This window comes from Balaenoptera physalus (genome assembly GCF_965194825.1).
Source record: "Balaenoptera physalus genome assembly, chromosome: 3".
Taxonomy (NCBI): domain Eukaryota; kingdom Metazoa; phylum Chordata; class Mammalia; order Artiodactyla; family Balaenopteridae; genus Balaenoptera; species Balaenoptera physalus.
The window spans coordinates 18660925-18673848 of NC_138890.1; the positions used below are offsets into that span (position 1 = coordinate 18660925).

At 51.3% G+C, this 12924-nt stretch overlaps 1 long non-coding RNA gene across 1 annotated transcript in view; it reads right to left on the bottom strand.

Annotated features, from left to right (window-relative positions):
• LOC309656771 overlaps positions 1–12924 on the bottom strand; it is a 115051-nt gene that overhangs the window by 92011 nt on the left and 10116 nt on the right. The window lies entirely within an intron of this gene.

A 12924-nucleotide genomic window follows, 5' to 3' on the forward strand; every position in this document is an offset into this window, starting at 1 on the left:
CTTGATTACTTACGTAAGTGTAATTGATCATATAGGTTATTTTAAATTGATTGTGCTGGAACTTTTCATAAGGAATCTCAGACTAAACCTTTAAAAGGCCGCTCAGCGCCAGGAAAGCAATGCCAAGCACTTATCACAGATTTTGCCTTACAGATTTGGATGAATCCCTCCCTTTTTGAGGTCTCCCCAAAATACTTTGAGATTCTTGCACCTGTTAGGAGGTGGCCTTTCTTATTTACCTGATAAAGCTGCTGGGAACCTCTGAGTTTCCCATTTCTGGAGGGATCAGGTAGAGGGAAAGGTAAATGTTTCAATTCTACTTTGGGGTGTAAATTACCAAACTGCTGTAAATTATAATTAGCTTGAGGGGAAGCGTTTCCTTGTATCTGGAAAACACAGAATAAAAGCCAGTAATATCTCAGACAAAACTGAAAAATTGTAAGCATATCCATTAGTTCACTCAATCCCATTTAGCAGTTTTATAAGGCCATCACATTTACCCAATTTAGGGGTACGATATGCAAGTTACGAGAAACCTGTACTTGTCAAAAAGCTCCTTCTGTGAATCTTCTTGAAGTTGAAGCATTTTTTGTGAACCATCAGCTTAACTGTCTATGAATGACAAAAGACTTAAAATTAAGCCACAGTTGAACACCTGATCACAATGCAATTGACAAAGAAACTTGGTCATAACAACTAGAATTATGACTGATAACACTTTATCAGGACATACCAGATTTTTAGGAAGTCCATCCTTGGGATGCTCCAGGGACCCTTGAAGCATCCCAAAGTTAGCTGGAGGTCAAAAGAACTTTAATTAGAATTTGCTATTTGGAAAGTCTGTCAAAAATATCAACAAGTTTTAAAACACTTGGTCAGATAGGATCACAGGTCACTTTAATACTTACTCATTTAACCAAAGTGACAATAAAAGATTTCAAAGGGCAAACAGGGAACAAATTATTTAAAGGCAAAGAAATTCTCACAGTCTGTTATCAAAAGCAGTGTTCCAAGAAAACTTTGTTCTCTTAAGAGAGAGGGAAACCAAATCCTGTACCAGTCTACTCTTAAAATCCATTTTCCTAATTAAATTGAATCCAATCTTAGAAAATCCTGACCACATACAAAATTCTTTTCCCAATGTTCCTTTTCCAGCAAACCTTTTCCAACTTTCTGTATCGTATATTATTCTGTCCCTCATTTTCTTTTTCATTCAGAAACAACCAGCTCTAGGACAAAATCACCTTTCTTTTTCCTTTTAACGAAATGCATTTCCATTCCTCATACTTGCATTTACTGAAAACATGTTTCCCATTTTCCTTGCATACTGAAATGTTTTCCTTATAATTCTTAACCTTAAAGTCTTTTTTATTTAAATTTATTTAATTTCTTTATTTTTGGCTGCGTTGGGTCTTCGTTGCTGCATGTGGGCTCTCTCTAATTGTGGTGAGCAGGGGCTACTCTTCGTTGCGGTGCACAGGCTTCTCATTGCGGTGGCTTCTCTTGTTGCGGAGCACGGGCTCTAGGCGCACGGGCTTCAGTAGTTGTGGCACGTGGGCTCATAAGTTGTGGCTCGCTGGCTCAGTAGTTGTGGCTTGCGGGCTCTAGAGCACAGGCTCAGTAGTTGCAGCACACAGGCTTAGTTGCTCCGCGGCATGTGGGATCTTCCCAGACCAGGGCTCAAACCGTGTCCCCCTGCATTGGCAGGTGGATTCTTAACCACGGTGCCACCAGGGAAGCCCTAAAGTCTTAATCTCTAGAAAAAACTAAGAAGCAAGTAATTGTAAACTGTTTGTCATACCAGCATTTTCTGGTTGGAATATCCCATAACCTCTAGAAACATGCATCTTCCCAAAGCACTGTTTCTCTCCTCAGTGTGGTACAAGACATGCACCAAGACATGTCTAATAAACCCAAACATTTAATTTCCCTCTTGTAAGATAAAAGTAGGTAAATTTAGACCTGTATAGCAATTAATGTTCCAATATTTTATCTTATTTGAAATGGCCTGGATATTCAATGAATTCCTATCATTTAACTTAATTTAGTTTCAAGTTATCAAAATTTGGAGAAACTATTTTAGATGCACATGTCCAAAATATAATTATTTCTATAGAGTTTACCAAAAAGCTCTTATCTCAGTTACATTTACTTAAAAGTTTAATCATATCCGGTTATCTTCCTTGTTGACAAATTTTATAACAGAAACAAGATGCACTTATTGACTTTCAGTAACCCTAGGTACAATAAATGTATTATACTTAATGTTGATGACTCTAAAGACAGGTCTGTATTAATTAAACCTACAAGTTTAAGCTAACTTTAATCTCTGATATTAATTCAATACTGAGTATTTCCCAGATCACACGAACCTGAACCTGAAATGTATTCTGGTGAGTTTCTTTTATATTTCTGAGAATTTATATAAGTGCTTAATTTCCTTTAAGCCAATTAAATATAGCTCATTTACAGGTTGATTTTTACATGAAGACGGCACCAGAGACCACAGTTTTCCTGCTTGAGTTTAAAAAGGCCTCTTTTTTTTTTTTCCCTCCTCAGTCTTGGGGGCTACAGATGGATCAGATAGTTCCTGAGAGCTCAGGCAGAACAGTTACATTTTAAAAGCAGGGGAGAGAAATGCAAGCTCCCTTCTCCCCCTCTCCCTTCTTTAAAGTCCTACTAAGTAATCCAAGGCTGGAGTCTCAGGCAACGTGAGCTGTGTTTGTATTTCAAGGCTTAAGTGCTCGACCCATGCCCACAATGAGGCAGAGACTTGCGGGAGTGGTTGGACAGACAAAACTACATAAAACAAAGATCCTTTTACATTCACTGACTCAGACTCAACATGTACCAATGACAGAAACTTAAAGACACAAACAAGAAACAAAGACATGGTGTCATGGCGAGGTGGCCTCTGGAGGACTTTGTCCAGCCCAACTCCTCTCTCAACTGGCCCTTCTGCCAGCCAGAGTTAGGAACACAAAACAGAAAAGTATGGGGGGGGGCGGTCATGAAAAAGGTGAGCCAACAGGGAGTCTCCAAGATGAAAGGGATGGGAGTACAGGTATGAGGACCAAGGGAGAGGTAAAGGGAGGAGGGACAGAAAAGACTGAAAAAAAGAGAGGGATTGCCATTTCAACCTGCCCCCTGTGGGTGTCTATACAGGCACCAGACTGTGTGCTTCTGGAAAGGACCAGTGAAGGAGGGAACACCCTGTCCATTGCCCACCAGGGTGATCAGGCCTGGAAGCGTCAGTTGTAAGTCGTCTGTGGGACTCCAACCCACAGGTCAGACTCTAACCCACACATTCACCAGTATATAGAAATCTGCTGCTTCAGCCTGTTCCCTCCCAACAGGACTTCTCTTGGCAGCAGGAAAATAAAGGTGAGCATATTGCGACGATAAGACTTCTAGCCACTACAGGATATGAGATTTGAACTTCTGTCACTCTCATAAATCTCCCATTCAGGGAGAGCCTGCTGGACCAAGATCTGCATGGCATGAGGGGAGCCTCCCACCTCTGTCACCAATCAAGGTGAACCATTGCCGGCCAGAGGGAGCAGGTCTCACGAGCTGAGAGGAGTGATGCTGTAGCTGTGCAACATCCACTCTCTCAGAAGGATAGGCCAGAAGTAGGAGAGGACGGAGAGAGGAGAAGACGGAGAGAGAAGTAGATATCAGGAGAGGAAAGGGACAAAGGGGAGGGGGAAAGCAGTGAGGGTAAAAGGACAAAGGGGAGGGGCAAAGCGTTGCTTGAATGAGGGTACTGAGGTCCTCAGGGACCAGGAAGGGAGACTTACCAAATGTGGTGACACTGAAACGAGGTTCAGGCAGCTGCTTGTCACCAACAGGGAAGCTGCATTCAGTGGTCCTGGAGGTGCCCACATCCTCTCCCAGGAGGGAGACAATGTCCCTTTGTGGAGTCTCCACAAAGTGTGTTACTGACCAGGGTTCTTGGACTCCTTAATTAATAGAAATTGATAAGAGACGAGACAAGAAATCCAGGCAAGGCTTTACTGGGACCTGTGTTGCAGTAGGAGGGAGTGAAAACAAGTTAACAGTTTCTGTTGCTTGCTCTCGAGGCGGGGGCAAGCTGGTTCCTTATATGGGGTGAGGGTAGGGGTGGGTCCAGGGGTCAGGCCTGAGGGGCGGCTTAGGTGGTCTGCCACCCTCTTGGTGGTGCTGTGTGCAGGGGGCATGTGCAGTACCCTGCTTTTGCTCCTGGCTCCTCAGAAGTGGCAGTTGGGTTTTTGTGTCTTGTTATTCATAACTTGCCCCTGTGCATGCACTGTGCATGCACAGGCAGTTATTTTTAGTCCCTTATAGTTTCTTTGTATTTTGTTGCTGGAGGAGACATCTGTCCAGATGCAAGCACAGCAGCAAAGGATCCCAAGTTTCAGGTCCCAGCCTGTCTCAACCGCATTTCCTTATTCATTAATAACAAATGTTCTGAGCGTCCACCTGTGCCAGATCATGCTTGAGTCACTGGCGACATAGAAGCACTGTGCACTGACATCGACCTAGTCCCTGTCCTGCCAGAGTCCCATCTGCAGCCACTGTGCCCAGTGCTGGGAAGGTAAGGTCCATGAGGCTCAGAAAGCTTATAATGTGGGGAATTACCACACAAGGACAGAGGGCCTCCCTGGGTAAGTGAGGTTAGCTGTATGACCCAGGGGAGAAAAGGTGTTGCCTCAGTACAGGATTGATTAGCATAAGCCATCAGTGCCAGCCTGGGTAGAGCTCAGTGAGAGAGGAGGTCTGGAACCGACAGGGGCAGAGCAGAGCCTAGGATCTAGCACACCTCGTCAGGGATTTGGGTTTTTACTCTTGGAACTGTGGGATCCATCCAAAGCAGGGAGAGGAGTGGGGGCTGTGGTGGGAGTGAGAGTCATATTTGCATTTTGAAATGATCGCTTTGGCAGGCATGGAGAAGGAACTGGAGAGAGTAAGAGGAAGCAGGAAGACCAGCCAGGGCTATTGTCGAGAAGGGGGTCCAGAATGTGCCACTGTGACATAAAAATTATTTTGAGCTGAAGGCATTCGAGAATAGTTCTTTTTTTTTTTTCCTCCTGGAACTTCCTTATCTGCCTAAAAGCAGAGCCTCCCCAGAGAATTCCAGTGTCCTAAGTCCCCTCCCTGGGAGCAACTAGGTAGGGAAAGATTTGTAATAGGGAAGAACAAATCTGACTCCATATTAGATGTTTCTTTTACTTTAACGTTTGAGTTAAGAATGTTGCCTATAGCATGAAATATACAAGATAGCCCATTCTCAAGGCTCTGACCTTTAAGGGTATAACACTCCATTCATATAGAGATAAAAAGTTGCAGAACAGAGAATAACATTTGTCTTGCTGGAGGTTTACAGGAACGTTGTGACCTATGTGGACAGGTACAAGAACAAAGGATTCCTGCACCAAGAAGTTTGCAACAACCAACCACGCCCCTCCCTCACCTTGCCTTTAAAAATGCTTTGCCCTTTGGGGAGTTAGGGGTTTTTTCGGCTGGAGCCATGCGTTCTTGTGTGACCCTGCAATAAACCTTTCTCTGCTCCGGACTCCAAAGTTTTGGTTTGTTTGGCCTCACTGTGCATCAGGCACACAAACTTGCATTCAGTAACAGATTGACTCTTTTCACCTGATAACCCAAATAGACATTGTCACAAAACTCCCAAATATTCTCCTAAGGACCCATTTATCCTTCCTAAAAGTCATGTGTTTTCCACATAAGTACCTTTCTCCCCCTCTTCCCTCTCTGCTGCCCCCATTAAATTGGTATATAAGCCCCAAATTATAACTGTCTAGTACATGAATAAAAACATTTTCTTGCTCATCTGTCTTTTGTTGGTTTAATTCACGGGCCCCAAGTACTGAATCTAAGAGGGTAGAGGAAAAGGTTTTCTGCCCTGACATAGGCAGCTAGGAGAGACATTGTCTGGAATGGGGGACAGGGGTTGGACATAAAAAGTAAATGGGTTCAGGACATTCTTTAGAAGAGTTTTAATCATTGAGATCAAGAGCGTGGACTAGAAAGACAGCCTGCCTGGGTTCATAATACTGGCTCCACTTGACACAAGCTGTGTGACCTTGGGCAAGTTACTTTATCCTTTCTGCACATTTCATCAACATGTAAACTGGGGATAATAATCAGTCTGGATGGGCTTGATTATGCTGCTGCAATAATCCCAAGTCTCTATGACTTAATAAAGGTATATTTTCCAAAGCCTGAGGGTCCTGCTTATGGTAGTTCCTGCCCAGGCTACAGGAGTAACCACCTGAACATTGAGGCTTCCCTGGAAAAGGGAAAGAGAGCTTTAGAAGCTCTGGCTTTGGCAAATAAATAAATGGCTCTTCTGTCTCAGGTGCTTGGCCAGAGCTAATCACATGGTCTCACCTCAAGGGAGAAGGTGAGTTAACATATATAAAAATTGAGAATGCTCCCCAGCATAAGAGGGGCATTACAAGAGTGTTATTACTTTTATTTTTTGGGAAGCATAATCAACAGGAACTGCTGGTGGTTTGAGGGCATGGCATGGCCACAGCTGACCCCCCTATTTCCGGTCTGCATTGTGGTGACCATCACCGCCATTGGGAACCCTGTGGCAGGCACGGGGTGTGGGGAGGTGGTGGTTCAGTACTCTTGGATACAACTGACCAAGACCAAAATCAACTGGTTTAAGCCATTTCATGATCCAGCACTCAGCCTGCAGGGACCCAGAAGCTTGCAGGCAAGCTTCTGCTTTCAGGTGGCCCCAGTGGGCATTTCCATGACCATCCCTGACCCAGGGGGCTACAAATGCTCTGTCTGGCCAAGCCTGGGTCATGTGCATACCCCACGCTACCCACAATGGCAGAGGAGAAATGACTCCCCAGAGGAAAATGCCCATCTGGAAAAGGGATGGAAATTGAGCAGGGTGAGGGTGAGATAGGCTGGGACTTGGGAACTGGGACCCTTTACAGCAGTGCTTGCACCTGGACAAATATCTTCTCCAGCAACAAAATACAAACTATAAGGGACTAAAAGAAACTGCATGCTTGCACAATTGGGGCAAATTATGAACAATAAGATACAAAAAGGTCAAAACCCAACTGCCACTTCTGAGGTGCCTGGAGCAAAAACAGGGTACCACGCATGATCCCTGCACACAGCACCACCAAGGGAATGGGCAGACCACCTAAGCCACCCCTCCAGAGTGACGCACTAATCTGCCCCTACTGTCACCCCATTTAAGGAACCAGTTTGCACCCCCCTCCCCCATCCCCTGAGAGAGGGAGCAAGAGAATCTGTTACTTGTTTTCGCTCCCTTCTGCTGCAGCAGGAGTCCCAGTAAAGCCTTGCCTGAATTTCTGGCCTGTCCTCCTATCAATTTCTATTGATTAAAGAGTCCATAAGCCCAGGTGTTAACAAGGGGACTAGGGAATGCAAAATCCAGGGGTGGAGAGGGGCTTTAGCCCCCTTCTCTCTCCAGAAGTCTTATCTAAGGGAACCTCAGCTCCTCCTCTAGAACTGCAGTCTGAGGGTGGAAGAGTGTGGGTCCCTGGGGGTGAGGGGGCTGTGCCCTTCTCAGTAGCTGTGACCCATGCCCTGCGGACTTCTCCCCACCTGACATGCTTTTAACCAGGTCGCAGTGGCTGCCATCCTGCCAGCTTTAGCATGGCCCCGAGAAGCTCAGGCTCTGTGGGCTCTCCAGTCCTCTACTCTATCCTCCGCTCAGGGCCTGCCAGACAGTAACTCCTGGGCGCCAGGCAGAGCGGCTGCTGAGGACCCTGCCTCAGCCGCCAGGGCCAGGGCACGCCCTCCCCTTGCCCGGTCGCTTGCGCGAAGCCCGGGCACACCCTTTTGCCACCGCGACAGCGCGACTGGAACAATGCATCCCCGCACCGGGGCCCCCGCAGAGCCCGTGCTCGTGGCCCCTTCTTTTCGCGGGCAGGTCTGGTGACTCCTGCGCGACGCGTCCGTCACGGTAAGGGGACACCCAGGATACGGTTTTACAAGAGGTCTGTGCGGGACCGCGCCGCCCCCGCTCCAGAGAGTCAGGGTTACACGATAAGGAATACACGCTACGTCCAACACTCGCACGACCCACACGTACCCCGCAAACGCTACCTGAGCTCCCTCAAATGCCAGGCGCGGGCACCCAAGCTGAGCAAAGGGGGTCCCCAGAGCCCGCGCCAGCAGCAGAGGGCGCGCAGGGCCGTGGCCAGAGCCCGCCGCAGCCATGAGGCCGAGCGGCAAGAGAGAAGAGCGTGCTCGGGGCGTGTAGGGCCGGGGGCGGGGGCGACCGTTTAAGTACCCCTCCCAGAGAAGCACTGGCGGGTGCCGGAGCCTGGCCGTAGGGGCCGTGCGCCAGGACTTCGGAGCACGAGAGAACGCCAGATAACTTTTCCATAAAGTTTTCGACGGAGAGAGGAGGGAAAGGGCCCTGTGCCTGACCGGCAGCGGCCGCCCGTTCCACGTGATCCTAAACTCCCAACCCGGTCGGGAAAGCGGCTCCCGCCCCCCGGGCACCCTCTCACTGCTGGGCCTGGGTGTGGCGCTCCTGGGAGACTGCTACGCTGACCTCTGCTGCCCCGAGCCCAGCTGGGAGCCTCCGCACCTTCTCCCGCGCCTCCTCCTCCCCCTCTGCCTTGAGCTGTTGTCCACCTGTCCTGAAGGCCCAGGCACCTCCGCGGGTCTCCGGCCTGGACCCGCCGGGGGCACCAGTTCCCGGCAGGGGTCGCCTTGTGGTTTCCTCACAGCTCCTCTCCCCCACACCTCATGGCTCCTCCCTTGATTTTTCCAGAACCTTGCGCAGTCAGGCTGGTCCTCTGCTTTGGGGGCCCCGGGCACTGTGCGCCCGGGGGTAGGTCTCCACCGACGACCGGAGAGGCCGGCGAGGGCCGGGGCTTTCGGATCCCAGTCGTGACCCTCGTCCGAGCCCCGCTACACCCCCCCGCCCCAGGCAGAGGGAGGCACGTTCTACTTAACTTCGTTAAGTGTCTTAGGGGACCTGCGACCCTGCGGCCTGGCCAGACCACTTCTGACCAGCAGATCTGACGCATAGAGCGAGGTGTGCGCTCCCTATCGTGCGGGAAAACCGAAGCCCCTGCCGGCTTTTCAGTCAGGCAAGGACCCCGCCCGGCGCCGGGAGCCCAAGGACACATGTTGCAGGGGAAGGCGCTGGCTGCCGGACGCTGCCGGGGTGGGATCAGCCTTCCCCCAAGCGGCCCGCGGCCCCCTTCTAGGGACCCCCACCTTGGCCCGAGCCCTGGCCGCTTCCGCTCCGGGCAGGCGCGCAGGGCCGGGGTCTCAACAGGAGAGGTCCCTGGCGCCGCCCGTCTGATCTCATGCTTCTTTTTATCTTGGGCGCCGGGCTTTCGGATACGTATTTACAAACGTGGCCCGGCATTGGGCCTCCCTCGGCCTCCCTTTCCCGGTTCAGCTTAGGTGAGAGCCGTCTCCACAGTCCCGTGCGCACAGCATGGTAACGTCCAACTCAGCCCGCGCCCCCTTGATGACCCCCGCAGGACCTGTCGTGTCCCCCCTCCCCCTTCTAGTGTGAGCAGCCCAGCCCAGAAAGGCCGCTCGTGCCCTCCAGCAGCCATGCAGGAGGGCCCCGGGGCTCCCAGGGAGCCCACAACTTGGCATTACCTAACTCTCCAACCATGTCTCCTCCGTAGCTTTGTTTCCCCAGGACCACTGACTGTTTGAGCTCCTTTTCTTTCAGAAGCCCCCCCTCTCGCCCCCATGGCCTTTCTGGGCTGGGCTGTGGGCTTTTGCAGGAAGGGCTAAAATGAGGTGATGTCCAGTGCCTGGGGATTTTCCTGAGGGGTTGCTCAGGGAAGGCCCCACTGAGAAGGTGGCATTTAGGGTGGGAGGTTGCCACTGGAAGCAGTGACTGGAGGCAGTGGGGAAAGCCGTCCAGGCAAGGGGAGGAGCCAGGAAAAAGTCATCAGGTGGAATGATTTGACTGGTTAGGAACCAAGGAGAGGGTGTGTGCCTTCCTCCTTAGGGAGAGGAAGAGAATATCAGACAGGTCCTAGGGCAGTGTGTCCTGGAGGCACCATACCCATGACACTGTTCCCCCATGGAGAAACAAACTCAAACCTTGGGCCTGGGGTTGGGGTGGGGAGAGGCTTTGATCCCCTGTGATCTTCAATCTAAATGGTGGCCCAGAGCAGCTCAGCCTGTGACCTGTGGTGGCCTTGTCTCTGGCTGCCCCACCACCTACCTCTAGGTTTGGCTCCATACCCCAAAGAAAATAAACTAAAGGGAACTTCAGGAAACCATTGTCAAGGGATGGGATTGAGACAGGCTGGGACCTGTGACCCTCTGCTGCAGTGCTTGCACCTGGACAAACTTCTTCAGCAACGAAACACAAAGAAACTAAAAGGGACTAAAAAATAACTGCTCACATATGCATTTGGGGCAAATTATGGACAACAAGATACAAAAAGACCAAAAAAACCCAACTGCCACTTCTGAAGAGCCGGGGGCAAAAACAGGGTGTTGGCAGCAAAAGCAGGGTACTGTACATGCCCCCTACACTCACCACCACCAGAGGGGTGGGCAAACCACCTAAGCCACCCCTCTGGCCCGGCCCCTGGACACGCCCCTACCCTCACCCCGTATAAGAAACAAGCCCACCGTGTCCCCCCGCCCCCAGAGAGAGAATGAGTAAGGGAACCTGTTATGTGTTTTTGCTACCCCCTGCTGCAGCAGGGGCCCCAATAAAGGCTTGCCTGAATTTCTTGTCTGGCCTCTAGTCAATTTCTATTGATTGGGGAAGGCCCAGAACCCTGGTGGGTATCAGGATTATTTTTGGAAGGGAGAACTGAGTGGGTGGTTACAACACACCAGAGAGCAATAAAACCAGAAGGCTTTCCAGGCACCCCTGCTCCTCTCATCTTCCAGAACCTTTTGACTCAAGGTTCTTCTGTGCTCCCCACTCTTTCACCTCAATCTTGGCTGTAGTCTCCTGCCTGACACCCCCCCCAGCTGACACCCCCAAAGGCAATCAAACAACTAACACACCTAGGGGGCATCACCAGGGAACGGTGACTCAGATTGTCCCACTCCAGTTCCATTTCAAAGGTGGGGAAACTGAGAGGCTGGTCATTTGCCCAACAGTGGCAGGGCTGGTGGATAGTGGGTCTCCTGATTCAGGCACCAAGCTTTCCCATTGGCGGAGTGTGCATGCTATGTCCTGGAGGTTAGGGAGGGGTGTCAGTGGGCAGGGAGCTCCTTGCAGCCCTGGGAGGGTAAGGAAATCAGATGTGGGAAGGAGGCCTTGGATCATGGGGACAGGGTCTGGTGGCCAGCTCCCTGCCACCCTGGCCTCTACTCGCTCTTTTGGCCCCTGCGTCCTGAAGAGACCCATGCAACAGCTCCTCACCTCGGCTGCCTGGCTGCCTGATGTCATTGAGATGGGTGGCAGCAAGGGGGCCGGGGATCCCCTGGTTATGACAGCTGGTCATGGGACGCTGACTCACTGCCGGCCAGACCACCTGACCACAAGCACAGGCGGAGAGGGCCCTGCCAGGGAGTTCCCCAGCTGCTGCCTTGTTTACCTCTAGCAAGCCTTGGGGGAGGGCAGGAGGAGGGCGGGGCTCAGCAGTGGGGCATGCTGGGAAGGCCAGAACCTGGGCTCTCCAGGGGTGGGGGTCTCCCTGCTTCCCAGGGCCCCATTTCCTTCCAACACTTTTCTCTCTGAGCTTTCCATCCCTACCTGCAAACCCACCACTGTCCCAAACGGAGTCAAAAGGCAAGAAAGCAAATGTGTTCCTAGGGGCGGCCTCTGTCTCAGCTGCCTGTTTAGACAGAGGCTGTGCCTGGAGTCCTTCTTGAAACCTGAGGTTCCCTAGAGCCACAGGGCTTTCCTTGTGCACCCCCCACGCTCTCAGATGGGGATGACGAAGTTCTGGGGTCAGGAAGCTGGGCTCTTGGCCTGGCCTGCCCAGGGCTGAGTGGCTCCCAAGCTGCTGAATCACACGGGGGGTACCTGTGGGCCACTGCAGCCTCCGCCCAGCGGAGGCTGTTCCCTCTTTGTCCCCTGACCCTGTCTGTAGGGCAGCCCGCAGATAGGGTCACTTTCCCAGGCTTACAGCAGGGATGCAGAGAGAAGCCTGAGAGGGGACTGTCCTCTCTACAGGGCTGCTCTGGAGCTCTCTGTGAAGGACAAGCCACACCTGTGGACAGGTCCCTGTTGTGTTTCCACAAGCAAGTCCCCCTTGCACCTAACCAAATCCAACCTACCTTCCTGTGGTCTCCAGGTTTCCCCATCCCTTGAAGTTTTACCTGCTTCCACAAACCCTACCATGAAAAAGCATGAATTTGACTCAGTAGGTTTGACTTTCTACTCACAGAACCGTATCTGGGAGGATTCATAGGGTGACATAACCTTCCTGCCTACCTTCTTCTAAGACACCCACCCCCAACAACCCCCTTCCCCCAGGCCATTTGAACAGGTCACTTTTGTCACATAAAGCCAGAGATGTCCAGCGCAGGAAGGAAGTGGGCAACAGAGGCCCAAAGCCTCTGTTTCTGGGTCCCTAGCTGGGGGCTGTTGAGCTAAGTACTGGGCTGCCCATGAGGCCAACAGACCTGAGACCCCTCAGGCCCTTGGGCACCACCGGCTGACTAGTGGGTGTCCAGGCACCAGTGGGGAGTCTCTTGGGCTGCAGTGAACACTTGGTGGCCACTGAGGCTCCAGGAAGTCTTAGCAGGTCCTCCAGTCAGGTGGGGATGGGAAGATCCTGTGCTCTTCTGGCACCTCTCAACCCTACCCCTATCAAACTGGGAGCTCCTCTGGTGTTCAGGCTTCAGTTGGGGGTCTGTCCCTCAACTCAGTAAGGGGCAGTCACGGAGGATGCTGGGGATGGTGGAGTGGGCTGCCACCTGAAAAGCCGATGGCTTCGAATGGGTTCGGCTGCCAAGAGTGGCAAGGTC